The sequence below is a fragment of the Copidosoma floridanum genome, unplaced genomic scaffold, assembly GCF_036245765.1.
Source record: "Copidosoma floridanum isolate Cflo_tuat_1 unplaced genomic scaffold, Cflo_Japanese_pri ptg000013l, whole genome shotgun sequence".
NCBI lineage: Eukaryota > Metazoa > Arthropoda > Insecta > Hymenoptera > Encyrtidae > Copidosoma > Copidosoma floridanum.
The window spans coordinates 12,234,090-12,247,077 of record NW_028321890.1 but is presented as its reverse complement, the minus strand read 5'-3'; the positions used below and the strand labels follow the sequence as shown (position 1 = coordinate 12,247,077).

Genomic DNA, 12,988 nt, shown 5'->3' with positions numbered 1-12,988 from the left:
TTGATATTTTAGTTCTTTTTTTCTTTTTTTTTTGTCGTTAAAAAACCAAATGATTTGTTGTAGAAAAAAAAGATACAATAAATTTTATATTAAGTATTATTTTTTTATGCAAGATTGGTAGCAGTTTTCGAAACAAGGTAAGTTGAATACAGAATATTTAATGTAACCAAAGTACGTTTGTTTAATCCCTTATTTGATTGTTCGGCTCGGTAGATACCGATCATTAATTTGATAAAAAATTAAAAAAATTTTAAACTAGAATTTGTCACTTTAATTTCCTCAATTTGCAGGAATTTTGTTTTCAGTATAATGTATAGACAACATTCTGTTCAACACGATTTTTAGTATTTTTATTTCTCCTGATGCATTTTAATTAAGTCTGAGGTAGGCTCAAGTTAAAAAGGGTCTGTAATTAAACTCATGTGTGATATTTAAATCTACCTTTCGTATCGATACAATTTTATAAATAAAACTTGATTAACGACACAGGAACAATCACTGTCACAGAAAAGTTTACCATTAACATTACTAACCGATGGTAAAATCTTTGGACGGCATTTCATTTCCTACCACAGCTTCGTTGGGTAAAATCAAGTGCGAATTGAAGATAAATACATATGTTTGATACGATCGTTCCAGTAAGGCTGCGTATACACGCTGCGGAAATTTACGTGACGGAACTCTGGCGTCGGTATATCAGAGCAAATCTACTCTTACCAACGATTATTTCTGTTCCGCTTCCGCACGGTGAAGGACCCCTCGTTTACATGGAGCGGAAAATTCCGCGACGGAGACCTCATACACCAATCAGAGCACAGCTTTTCTGATAGATTCTTCTAAAGCTCCACGCTGATTGGATCATGAAGTTTCCGTCGCGGAATTTTCCGCTCCATGTAAACGAGGGGTTTCTTGACTTCGGAATTTTGCGCAGACATATCGTCGTCTGCATATATTTTGTATATCCGTATCGTGCAACTGTAAAACTGAAAAAGCTAAAACGAATGAGAAAACGGTATTGCAATTTTGCATACTAAAACAAATCAAAATGTACAAGAGACCAATGCATTCACACATTTTCACAGACTTTTTGATGCATACAATCTGAGAAATTTTGTTAAAATTGAGTCGAGTCACTGGTTGTGTGATAGTTATAAACAATTCAATATCAAAAACACACTAGTTTAATATTTATAGGTTACGTAAGTGATAAATTCCGTAACAGAAATTACCCCAAAGGTACCAGAAAATTTGTTGCAGTGCGGAAAAATAATCGTTGGTAAGGGATTTGCTCTGATGTACCGACACCAGAGTTCCGTCGCGTAAATTCCCGCAGCGTGTTTACGCAGCCAAAAAAGCTTATCTTTACCCCGAGCATTCGCCAACGTCCATACCACGCTGAAAGCACCGGTTCTCGTCTGATCACCGAAGTTAAGCAGCATTGGGCGCGGTTAGTACTTGGATGGGTGACCGCTTGGGAACCCCGCGTGCTGTTGGCATCTCTTTTTGTCAATCTCCGTTAGAGCTCTTCTGCTTTTGTAAACCTTAAATACGCTATTTTTTAACGGCTTATCATTTCTACGATCTCGATAAAACAAACGACTTACTGAAGAGAGGGCCATGGTAGCACAGTGATTAATGGTAACACACGCTTACGAGTTCAAGACTCGGCCTTTTCTCACTTAGCTCGCACCTCTACCACCTCTGGGAGCTTTATTTCTTAAGTGCGTATTTGCAACTGTGGTCCGATGGTTTGGAAGCCATGTACAATATCGGTCCCGATTGCTGTGTAAGTGATTTATCACATTGAATCTGAGGCGGTTTTTTATCTATGCCAATGACGATAGCATACATATGCAAGAGTAACACAGTAATAAAGAGCCACATAGGACCTGTATGGGACCTCAAATGGCTGTAAAAAATAAAAAAAAAAAACAAACAAAAAATTACTGATGAAAAATTATGATCTTATTAATCACGATGGCTCAGTTAAGTACTAAGAGTATTAAGAATTTCAGGAAACTTTTGAAAATTCGTATGATATACACTTTTTGCTAGGTTATTGGTTTTTTGTTTTGCAGTACGATTGTGTTTACATTTACATACCTTGTTCAAAGTTTATCATTACTTATAAGCCTTGTACACTTGGTTTTTCTATTATTTTTTAATTTCTGTTAAAAAACGACAAATTTGTCTATTTAAAAAAAAAATAAAAAAAAACTTTCAAGTGTAAGTATGACATATTATACGGTTCGAAATACCGCATTAATAGCAAGATTTTAAACATTTTTAAGGTGTAACATTGAGATTAATACGTGTTTAGAGAGAAAACAAGATTTAAAAGACCTTATGACACGAGTTTGTTTTATATGATACCTTTTTTTTTCAATAAAATTATTACATTGAAATATAACGCAAATGTATAAATATAATTTTCGAACGTGCATTGCGTGAAAACACTGACACTACCACTAAGATCTATGTTCACGACTTTCCTCTGTAAAACACAACACTGCGAATAAAATTAGCCTATTTTCAAAAGTGTGTCCCGAAAAAAAAATATATGTGAGATTCAAACTTATACGTTAAAGATATGGTAGCATTAGCTTTAATACAGCAAAACAATTAATTATAACGATATACTTTTCCTTTAGCAAAATATTAAGCAAATAAATTTTATTAAAATTGAACGTTGTCTGAGATAATAGATATTTTAATGCTCCATTTACCTTATATGTTGGTCATTTTGATATTTTAGTTCTTTTTTTCTTTTTTTTTTGTCGTTAAAAAACCAAATGATTTGTTGTAGAAAAAAAAGATACAATAAATTTTATATTAAGTATTATTTTTTTATGCAAGATTGGTAGCAGTTTTCGAAACAAGGTAAGTTGAATACAGAATATTTAATGTAACCAAAGTACGTTTGTTTAATCCCTTATTTGATTGTTCGGCTCGGTAGATACCGATCATTAATTTGATAAAAAATTAAAAAAATTTTAAACTAGAATTTGTCACTTTAATTTCCTCAATTTGCAGGAATTTTGTTTTCAGTATAATGTATAGACAACATTCTGTTCAACACGATTTTTAGTATTTTTATTTCTCGTGATGCATTTTAATTAAGTCTGAGGTAGGCTCAAGTTAAAAAGGGTCTGTAATTAAACTCATGTGTGATATTTAAATCTACCTTTCGTATCGATACAATTTTATAAATAAAACTTGATTAACGACACAGGAACAATCACTGTCACAGAAAAGTTTACCATTAACATTACTAACCGATGGTAAAATCTTTGGACGGCATTTCATTTCCTACCACAGCTTCGTTGGGTAAAATCAAGTGCGAATTGAAGATAAATACATATGTTTGATACGATCGTTCCAGTAAGGCTGCGTATACACGCTGCGGAAATTTACGTGACGGAACTCTGGCGTCGGTATATCAGAGCAAATCTACTCTTACCAACGATTATTTCTGTTCCGCTTCCGCACGGTGAAGGACCCCTCGTTTACATGGAGCGGAAAATTCCGCGACGGAGACCTCATACACCAATCAGAGCACAGCTTTTCTGATAGATTCTTCTAAAGCTCCACGCTGATTGGATCATGAAGTTTCCGTCGCGGAATTTTCCGCTCCATGTAAACGAGGGGTTTCTTGACTTCGGAATTTTGCGCAGACATATCGTCGTCTGCATATATTTTGTATATCCGTATCGTGCAACTGTAAAACTGAAAAAGCTAAAACGAATGAGAAAACGGTATTGCAATTTTGCATACTAAAACAAATCAAAATGTACAAGAGACCAATGCATTCACACATTTTCACAGACTTTTTGATGCATACAATCTGAGAAATTTTGTTAAAATTGAGTCGAGTCACTGGTTGTGTGATAGTTATAAACAATTCAATATCAAAAACACACTAGTTTAATATTTATAGGTTACGTAAGTGATAAATTCCGTAACAGAAATTACCCCAAAGGTACCAGAAAATTTGTTGCAGTGCGGAAAAATAATCGTTGGTAAGGGATTTGCTCTGATGTACCGACACCAGAGTTCCGTCGCGTAAATTCCCGCAGCGTGTTTACGCAGCCGAAAAAGCTTATCTTTACCCCGAGCATTCGCCAACGTCCATACCACGCTGAAAGCACCGGTTCTCGTCTGATCACCGAAGTTAAGCAGCATTGGGCGCGGTTAGTACTTGGATGGGTGACCGCTTGGGAACCCCGCGTGCTGTTGGCATCTCTTTTTGTCAATCTCCGTTAGAGCTCTTCTGCTTTTGTAAACCTTAAATACGCTATTTTTTAACGGCTTATCATTTCTACGATCTCGATAAAACAAACGACTTACTGAAGAGAGGGCCATGGTAGCACAGTGATTAATGGTAACACACGCTTACGAGTTCAAGACTCGGCCTTTTCTCACTTAGCTCGCACCTCTACCACCTCTGGGAGCTTTATTTCTTAAGTGCGTATTTGCAACTGTGGTCCGATGGTTTGGAAGCCATGTACAATATCGGTCCCGATTGCTGTGTAAGTGATTTATCACATTGAATCTGAGGCGGTTTTTTATCTATGCCAATGACGATAGCATACATATGCAAGAGTAACACAGTAATAAAGAGCCACATAGGACCTGTATGGGACCTCAAATGGCTGTAAAAAATAAAAAAAAAAAACAAACAAAAAATTACTGATGAAAAATTATGATCTTATTAATCACGATGGCTCAGTTAAGTACTAAGAGTATTAAGAATTTCAGGAAACTTTTGAAAATTCGTATGATATACACTTTTTGCTAGGTTATTGGTTTTTTGTTTTGCAGTACGATTGTGTTTACATTTACATACCTTGTTCAAAGTTTATCATTACTTATAAGCCTTGTACACTTGGTTTTTCTATTATTTTTTAATTTCTGTTAAAAAACGACAAATTTGTCTATTTAAAAAAAAAATAAAAAAAAACTTTCAAGTGTAAGTATGACATATTATACGGTTCGAAATACCGCATTAATAGCAAGATTTTAAACATTTTTAAGGTGTAACATTGAGATTAATACGTGTTTAGAGAGAAAACAAGATTTAAAAGACCTTATGACACGAGTTTGTTTTATATGATACCTTTTTTTTTCAATAAAATTATTACATTGAAATATAACGCAAATGTATAAATATAATTTTCGAACGTGCATTGCGTGAAAACACTGACACTACCACTAAGATCTATGTTCACGACTTTCCTCTGTAAAACACAACACTGCGAATAAAATTAGCCTATTTTCAAAAGTGTGTCCCGAAAAAAAAATATATGTGAGATTCAAACTTATACGTTAAAGATATGGTAGCATTAGCTTTAATACAGCAAAACAATTAATTATAACGATATACTTTTCCTTTAGCAAAATATTAAGCAAATAAATTTTATTAAAATTGAACGTTGTCTGAGATAATAGATATTTTAATGCTCCATTTACCTTATATGTTGGTCATTTTGATATTTTAGTTCTTTTTTTCTTTTTTTTTTGTCGTTAAAAAACCAAATGATTTGTTGTAGAAAAAAAAGATACAATAAATTTTATATTAAGTATTATTTTTTTATGCAAGATTGGTAGCAGTTTTCGAAACAAGGTAAGTTGAATACAGAATATTTAATGTAACCAAAGTACGTTTGTTTAATCCCTTATTTGATTGTTCGGCTCGGTAGATACCGATCATTAATTTGATAAAAAATTAAAAAAATTTTAAACTAGAATTTGTCACTTTAATTTCCTCAATTTGCAGGAATTTTGTTTTCAGTATAATGTATAGACAACATTCTGTTCAACACGATTTTTAGTATTTTTATTTCTCCTGATGCATTTTAATTAAGTCTGAGGTAGGCTCAAGTTAAAAAGGGTCTGTAATTAAACTCATGTGTGATATTTAAATCTACCTTTCGTATCGATACAATTTTATAAATAAAACTTGATTAACGACACAGGAACAATCACTGTCACAGAAAAGTTTACCATTAACATTACTAACCGATGGTAAAATCTTTGGACGGCATTTCATTTCCTACCACAGCTTCGTTGGGTAAAATCAAGTGCGAATTGAAGATAAATACATATGTTTGATACGATCGTTCCAGTAAGGCTGCGTATACACGCTGCGGAAATTTACGTGACGGAACTCTGGCGTCGGTATATCAGAGCAAATCTACTCTTACCAACGATTATTTCTGTTCCGCTTCCGCACGGTGAAGGACCCCTCGTTTACATGGAGCGGAAAATTCCGCGACGGAGACCTCATACACCAATCAGAGCACAGCTTTTCTGATAGATTCTTCTAAAGCTCCACGCTGATTGGATCATGAAGTTTCCGTCGCGGAATTTTCCGCTCCATGTAAACGAGGGGTTTCTTGACTTCGGAATTTTGCGCAGACATATCGTCGTCTGCATATATTTTGTATATCCGTATCGTGCAACTGTAAAACTGAAAAAGCTAAAACGAATGAGAAAACGGTATTGCAATTTTGCATACTAAAACAAATCAAAATGTACAAGAGACCAATGCATTCACACATTTTCACAGACTTTTTGATGCATACAATCTGAGAAATTTTGTTAAAATTGAGTCGAGTCACTGGTTGTGTGATAGTTATAAACAATTCAATATCAAAAACACACTAGTTTAATATTTATAGGTTACGTAAGTGATAAATTCCGTAACAGAAATTACCCCAAAGGTACCAGAAAATTTGTTGCAGTGCGGAAAAATAATCGTTGGTAAGGGATTTGCTCTGATGTACCGACACCAGAGTTCCGTCGCGTAAATTCCCGCAGCGTGTTTACGCAGCCAAAAAAGCTTATCTTTACCCCGAGCATTCGCCAACGTCCATACCACGCTGAAAGCACCGGTTCTCGTCTGATCACCGAAGTTAAGCAGCATTGGGCGCGGTTAGTACTTGGATGGGTGACCGCTTGGGAACCCCGCGTGCTGTTGGCATCTCTTTTTGTCAATCTCCGTTAGAGCTCTTCTGCTTTTGTAAACCTTAAATACGCTATTTTTTAACGGCTTATCATTTCTACGATCTCGATAAAACAAACGACTTACTGAAGAGAGGGCCATGGTAGCACAGTGATTAATGGTAACACACGCTTACGAGTTCAAGACTCGGCCTTTTCTCACTTAGCTCGCACCTCTACCACCTCTGGGAGCTTTATTTCTTAAGTGCGTATTTGCAACTGTGGTCCGATGGTTTGGAAGCCATGTACAATATCGGTCCCGATTGCTGTGTAAGTGATTTATCACATTGAATCTGAGGCGGTTTTTTATCTATGCCAATGACGATAGCATACATATGCAAGAGTAACACAGTAATAAAGAGCCACATAGGACCTGTATGGGACCTCAAATGGCTGTAAAAAATAAAAAAAAAAAACAAACAAAAAATTACTGATGAAAAATTATGATCTTATTAATCACGATGGCTCAGTTAAGTACTAAGAGTATTAAGAATTTCAGGAAACTTTTGAAAATTCGTATGATATACACTTTTTGCTAGGTTATTGGTTTTTTGTTTTGCAGTACGATTGTGTTTACATTTACATACCTTGTTCAAAGTTTATCATTACTTATAAGCCTTGTACACTTGGTTTTTCTATTATTTTTTAATTTCTGTTAAAAAACGACAAATTTGTCTATTTAAAAAAAAAATAAAAAAAAACTTTCAAGTGTAAGTATGACATATTATACGGTTCGAAATACCGCATTAATAGCAAGATTTTAAACATTTTTAAGGTGTAACATTGAGATTAATACGTGTTTAGAGAGAAAACAAGATTTAAAAGACCTTATGACACGAGTTTGTTTTATATGATACCTTTTTTTTTCAATAAAATTATTACATTGAAATATAACGCAAATGTATAAATATAATTTTCGAACGTGCATTGCGTGAAAACACTGACACTACCACTAAGATCTATGTTCACGACTTTCCTCTGTAAAACACAACACTGCGAATAAAATTAGCCTATTTTCAAAAGTGTGTCCCGAAAAAAAAATATATGTGAGATTCAAACTTATACGTTAAAGATATGGTAGCATTAGCTTTAATACAGCAAAACAATTAATTATAACGATGTACTTTTCCTTTAGCAAAATATTAAGCAAATAAATTTTATTAAAATTGAACGTTGTCTGAGATAATAGATATTTTAATGCTCCATTTACCTTATATGTTGGTCATTTTGATATTTTAGTTCTTTTTTTCTTTTTTTTTTGTCGTTAAAAAACCAAATGATTTGTTGTAGAAAAAAAAGATACAATAAATTTTATATTAAGTATTATTTTTTTATGCAAGATTGGTAGCAGTTTTCGAAACAAGGTAAGTTGAATACAGAATATTTAATGTAACCAAAGTACGTTTGTTTAATCCCTTATTTGATTGTTCGGCTCGGTAGATACCGATCATTAATTTGATAAAAAATTAAAAAAATTTTAAACTAGAATTTGTCACTTTAATTTCCTCAATTTGCAGGAATTTTGTTTTCAGTATAATGTATAGACAACATTCTGTTCAACACGATTTTTAGTATTTTTATTTCTCCTGATGCATTTTAATTAAGTCTGAGGTAGGCTCAAGTTAAAAAGGGTCTGTAATTAAACTCATGTGTGATATTTAAATCTACCTTTCGTATCGATACAATTTTATAAATAAAACTTGATTAACGACACAGGAACAATCACTGTCACAGAAAAGTTTACCATTAACATTACTAACCGATGGTAAAATCTTTGGACGGCATTTCATTTCCTACCACAGCTTCGTTGGGTAAAATCAAGTGCGAATTGAAGATAAATACATATGTTTGATACGATCGTTCCAGTAAGGCTGCGTATACACGCTGCGGAAATTTACGTGACGGAACTCTGGCGTCGGTATATCAGAGCAAATCTACTCTTACCAACGATTATTTCTGTTCCGCTTCCGCACGGTGAAGGACCCCTCGTTTACATGGAGCGGAAAATTCCGCGACGGAGACCTCATACACCAATCAGAGCACAGCTTTTCTGATAGATTCTTCTAAAGCTCCACGCTGATTGGATCATGAAGTTTCCGTCGCGGAATTTTCCGCTCCATGTAAACGAGGGGTTTCTTGACTTCGGAATTTTGCGCAGACATATCGTCGTCTGCATATATTTTGTATATCCGTATCGTGCAACTGTAAAACTGAAAAAGCTAAAACGAATGAGAAAACGGTATTGCAATTTTGCATACTAAAACAAATCAAAATGTACAAGAGACCAATGCATTCACACATTTTCACAGACTTTTTGATGCATACAATCTGAGAAATTTTGTTAAAATTGAGTCGAGTCACTGGTTGTGTGATAGTTATAAACAATTCAATATCAAAAACACACTAGTTTAATATTTATAGGTTACGTAAGTGATAAATTCCGTAACAGAAATTACCCCAAAGGTACCAGAAAATTTGTTGCAGTGCGGAAAAATAATCGTTGGTAAGGGATTTGCTCTGATGTACCGACACCAGAGTTCCGTCGCGTAAATTCCCGCAGCGTGTTTACGCAGCCGAAAAAGCTTATCTTTACCCCGAGCATTCGCCAACGTCCATACCACGCTGAAAGCACCGGTTCTCGTCTGATCACCGAAGTTAAGCAGCATTGGGCGCGGTTAGTACTTGGATGGGTGACCGCTTGGGAACCCCGCGTGCTGTTGGCATCTCTTTTTGTCAATCTCCGTTAGAGCTCTTCTGCTTTTGTAAACCTTAAATACGCTATTTTTTAACGGCTTATCATTTCTACGATCTCGATAAAACAAACGACTTACTGAAGAGAGGGCCATGGTAGCACAGTGATTAATGGTAACACACGCTTACGAGTTCAAGACTCGGCCTTTTCTCACTTAGCTCGCACCTCTACCACCTCTGGGAGCTTTATTTCTTAAGTGCGTATTTGCAACTGTGGTCCGATGGTTTGGAAGCCATGTACAATATCGGTCCCGATTGCTGTGTAAGTGATTTATCACATTGAATCTGAGGCGGTTTTTTATCTATGCCAATGACGATAGCATACATATGCAAGAGTAACACAGTAATAAAGAGCCACATAGGACCTGTATGGGACCTCAAATGGCTGTAAAAAATAAAAAAAAAAAACAAACAAAAAATTACTGATGAAAAATTATGATCTTATTAATCACGATGGCTCAGTTAAGTACTAAGAGTATTAAGAATTTCAGGAAACTTTTGAAAATTCGTATGATATACACTTTTTGCTAGGTTATTGGTTTTTTGTTTTGCAGTACGATTGTGTTTACATTTACATACCTTGTTCAAAGTTTATCATTACTTATAAGCCTTGTACACTTGGTTTTTCTATTATTTTTTAATTTCTGTTAAAAAACGACAAATTTGTCTATTTAAAAAAAAAATAAAAAAAAACTTTCAAGTGTAAGTATGACATATTATACGGTTCGAAATACCGCATTAATAGCAAGATTTTAAACATTTTTAAGGTGTAACATTGAGATTAATACGTGTTTAGAGAGAAAACAAGATTTAAAAGACCTTATGACACGAGTTTGTTTTATATGATACCTTTTTTTTTCAATAAAATTATTACATTGAAATATAACGCAAATGTATAAATATAATTTTCGAACGTGCATTGCGTGAAAACACTGACACTACCACTAAGATCTATGTTCACGACTTTCCTCTGTAAAACACAACACTGCGAATAAAATTAGCCTATTTTCAAAAGTGTGTCCCGAAAAAAAAATATATGTGAGATTCAAACTTATACGTTAAAGATATGGTAGCATTAGCTTTAATACAGCAAAACAATTAATTATAACGATATACTTTTCCTTTAGCAAAATATTAAGCAAATAAATTTTATTAAAATTGAACGTTGTCTGAGATAATAGATATTTTAATGCTCCATTTACCTTATATGTTGGTCATTTTGATATTTTAGTTCTTTTTTTCTTTTTTTTTTGTCGTTAAAAAACCAAATGATTTGTTGTAGAAAAAAAAGATACAATAAATTTTATATTAAGTATTATTTTTTTATGCAAGATTGGTAGCAGTTTTCGAAACAAGGTAAGTTGAATACAGAATATTTAATGTAACCAAAGTACGTTTGTTTAATCCCTTATTTGATTGTTCGGCTCGGTAGATACCGATCATTAATTTGATAAAAAATTAAAAAAATTTTAAACTAGAATTTGTCACTTTAATTTCCTCAATTTGCAGGAATTTTGTTTTCAGTATAATGTATAGACAACATTCTGTTCAACACGATTTTTAGTATTTTTATTTCTCCTGATGCATTTTAATTAAGTCTGAGGTAGGCTCAAGTTAAAAAGGGTCTGTAATTAAACTCATGTGTGATATTTAAATCTACCTTTCGTATCGATACAATTTTATAAATAAAACTTGATTAACGACACAGGAACAATCACTGTCACAGAAAAGTTTACCATTAACATTACTAACCGATGGTAAAATCTTTGGACGGCATTTCATTTCCTACCACAGCTTCGTTGGGTAAAATCAAGTGCGAATTGAAGATAAATACATATGTTTGATACGATCGTTCCAGTAAGGCTGCGTATACACGCTGCGGAAATTTACGTGACGGAACTCTGGCGTCGGTATATCAGAGCAAATCTACTCTTACCAACGATTATTTCTGTTCCGCTTCCGCACGGTGAAGGACCCCTCGTTTACATGGAGCGGAAAATTCCGCGACGGAGACCTCATACACCAATCAGAGCACAGCTTTTCTGATAGATTCTTCTAAAGCTCCACGCTGATTGGATCATGAAGTTTCCGTCGCGGAATTTTCCGCTCCATGTAAACGAGGGGTTTCTTGACTTCGGAATTTTGCGCAGACATATCGTCGTCTGCATATATTTTGTATATCCGTATCGTGCAACTGTAAAACTGAAAAAGCTAAAACGAATGAGAAAACGGTATTGCAATTTTGCATACTAAAACAAATCAAAATGTACAAGAGACCAATGCATTCACACATTTTCACAGACTTTTTGATGCATACAATCTGAGAAATTTTGTTAAAATTGAGTCGAGTCACTGGTTGTGTGATAGTTATAAACAATTCAATATCAAAAACACACTAGTTTAATATTTATAGGTTACGTAAGTGATAAATTCCGTAACAGAAATTACCCCAAAGGTACCAGAAAATTTGTTGCAGTGCGGAAAAATAATCGTTGGTAAGGGATTTGCTCTGATGTACCGACACCAGAGTTCCGTCGCGTAAATTCCCGCAGCGTGTTTACGCAGCCGAAAAAGCTTATCTTTACCCCGAGCATTCGCCAACGTCCATACCACGCTGAAAGCACCGGTTCTCGTCTGATCACCGAAGTTAAGCAGCATTGGGCGCGGTTAGTACTTGGATGGGTGACCGCTTGGGAACCCCGCGTGCTGTTGGCATCTCTTTTTGTCAATCTCCGTTAGAGCTCTTCTGCTTTTGTAAACCTTAAATACGCTATTTTTTAACGGCTTATCATTTCTACGATCTCGATAAAACAAACGACTTACTGAAGAGAGGGCCATGGTAGCACAGTGATTAATGGTAACACACGCTTACGAGTTCAAGACTCGGCCTTTTCTCACTTAGCTCGCACCTCTACCACCTCTGGGAGCTTTATTTCTTAAGTGCGTATTTGCAACTGTGGTCCGATGGTTTGGAAGCCATGTACAATATCGGTCCCGATTGCTGTGTAAGTGATTTATCACATTGAATCTGAGGCGGTTTTTTATCTATGCCAATGACGATAGCATACATATGCAAGAGTAACACAGTAATAAAGAGCCACATAGGACCTGTATGGGACCTCAAATGGCTGTAAAAAATAAAAAAAAAAAACAAACAAAAAATTACTGATGAAAAATTATGATCTTATTAATCACGATGGCTCAGTTAAGTACTAAGAGTATTAAGAATTTCAGG

The 12,988-nt window shown here is 34.7% G+C and overlaps 5 non-coding genes across 5 annotated transcripts; all 5 read left to right on the top strand.

Moving 5' to 3' along the window:
• The first annotated feature begins 1,377 nt into the window (after positions 1–1,377).
• LOC149374853 (5S ribosomal RNA) lies at positions 1,378–1,496 on the top strand. Its single transcript, XR_016293014.1, has one exon. It is a non-coding gene; the product is annotated as a 5S ribosomal RNA (ribosomal RNA).
• A 2,624-nt stretch (positions 1,497–4,120) lies between these two features.
• On the top strand, positions 4,121–4,239 carry LOC149374852 (5S ribosomal RNA). The gene has a single exon (XR_016293013.1). It is a non-coding gene; the product is annotated as a 5S ribosomal RNA (ribosomal RNA).
• A 2,624-nt stretch (positions 4,240–6,863) lies between these two features.
• LOC149374851 (5S ribosomal RNA) lies at positions 6,864–6,982 on the top strand. Its single transcript, XR_016293012.1, has one exon. It is a non-coding gene; the product is annotated as a 5S ribosomal RNA (ribosomal RNA).
• A 2,624-nt stretch (positions 6,983–9,606) lies between these two features.
• LOC149374850 (5S ribosomal RNA) lies at positions 9,607–9,725 on the top strand. Its single transcript, XR_016293011.1, has one exon. It is a non-coding gene; the product is annotated as a 5S ribosomal RNA (ribosomal RNA).
• Positions 9,726–12,349: 2,624 nt separating this feature from the next.
• Positions 12,350–12,468, top strand: LOC149374849 (5S ribosomal RNA). The gene has a single exon (XR_016293010.1). It is a non-coding gene; the product is annotated as a 5S ribosomal RNA (ribosomal RNA).
• The last annotated feature ends 520 nt before the right edge of the window (positions 12,469–12,988 follow it).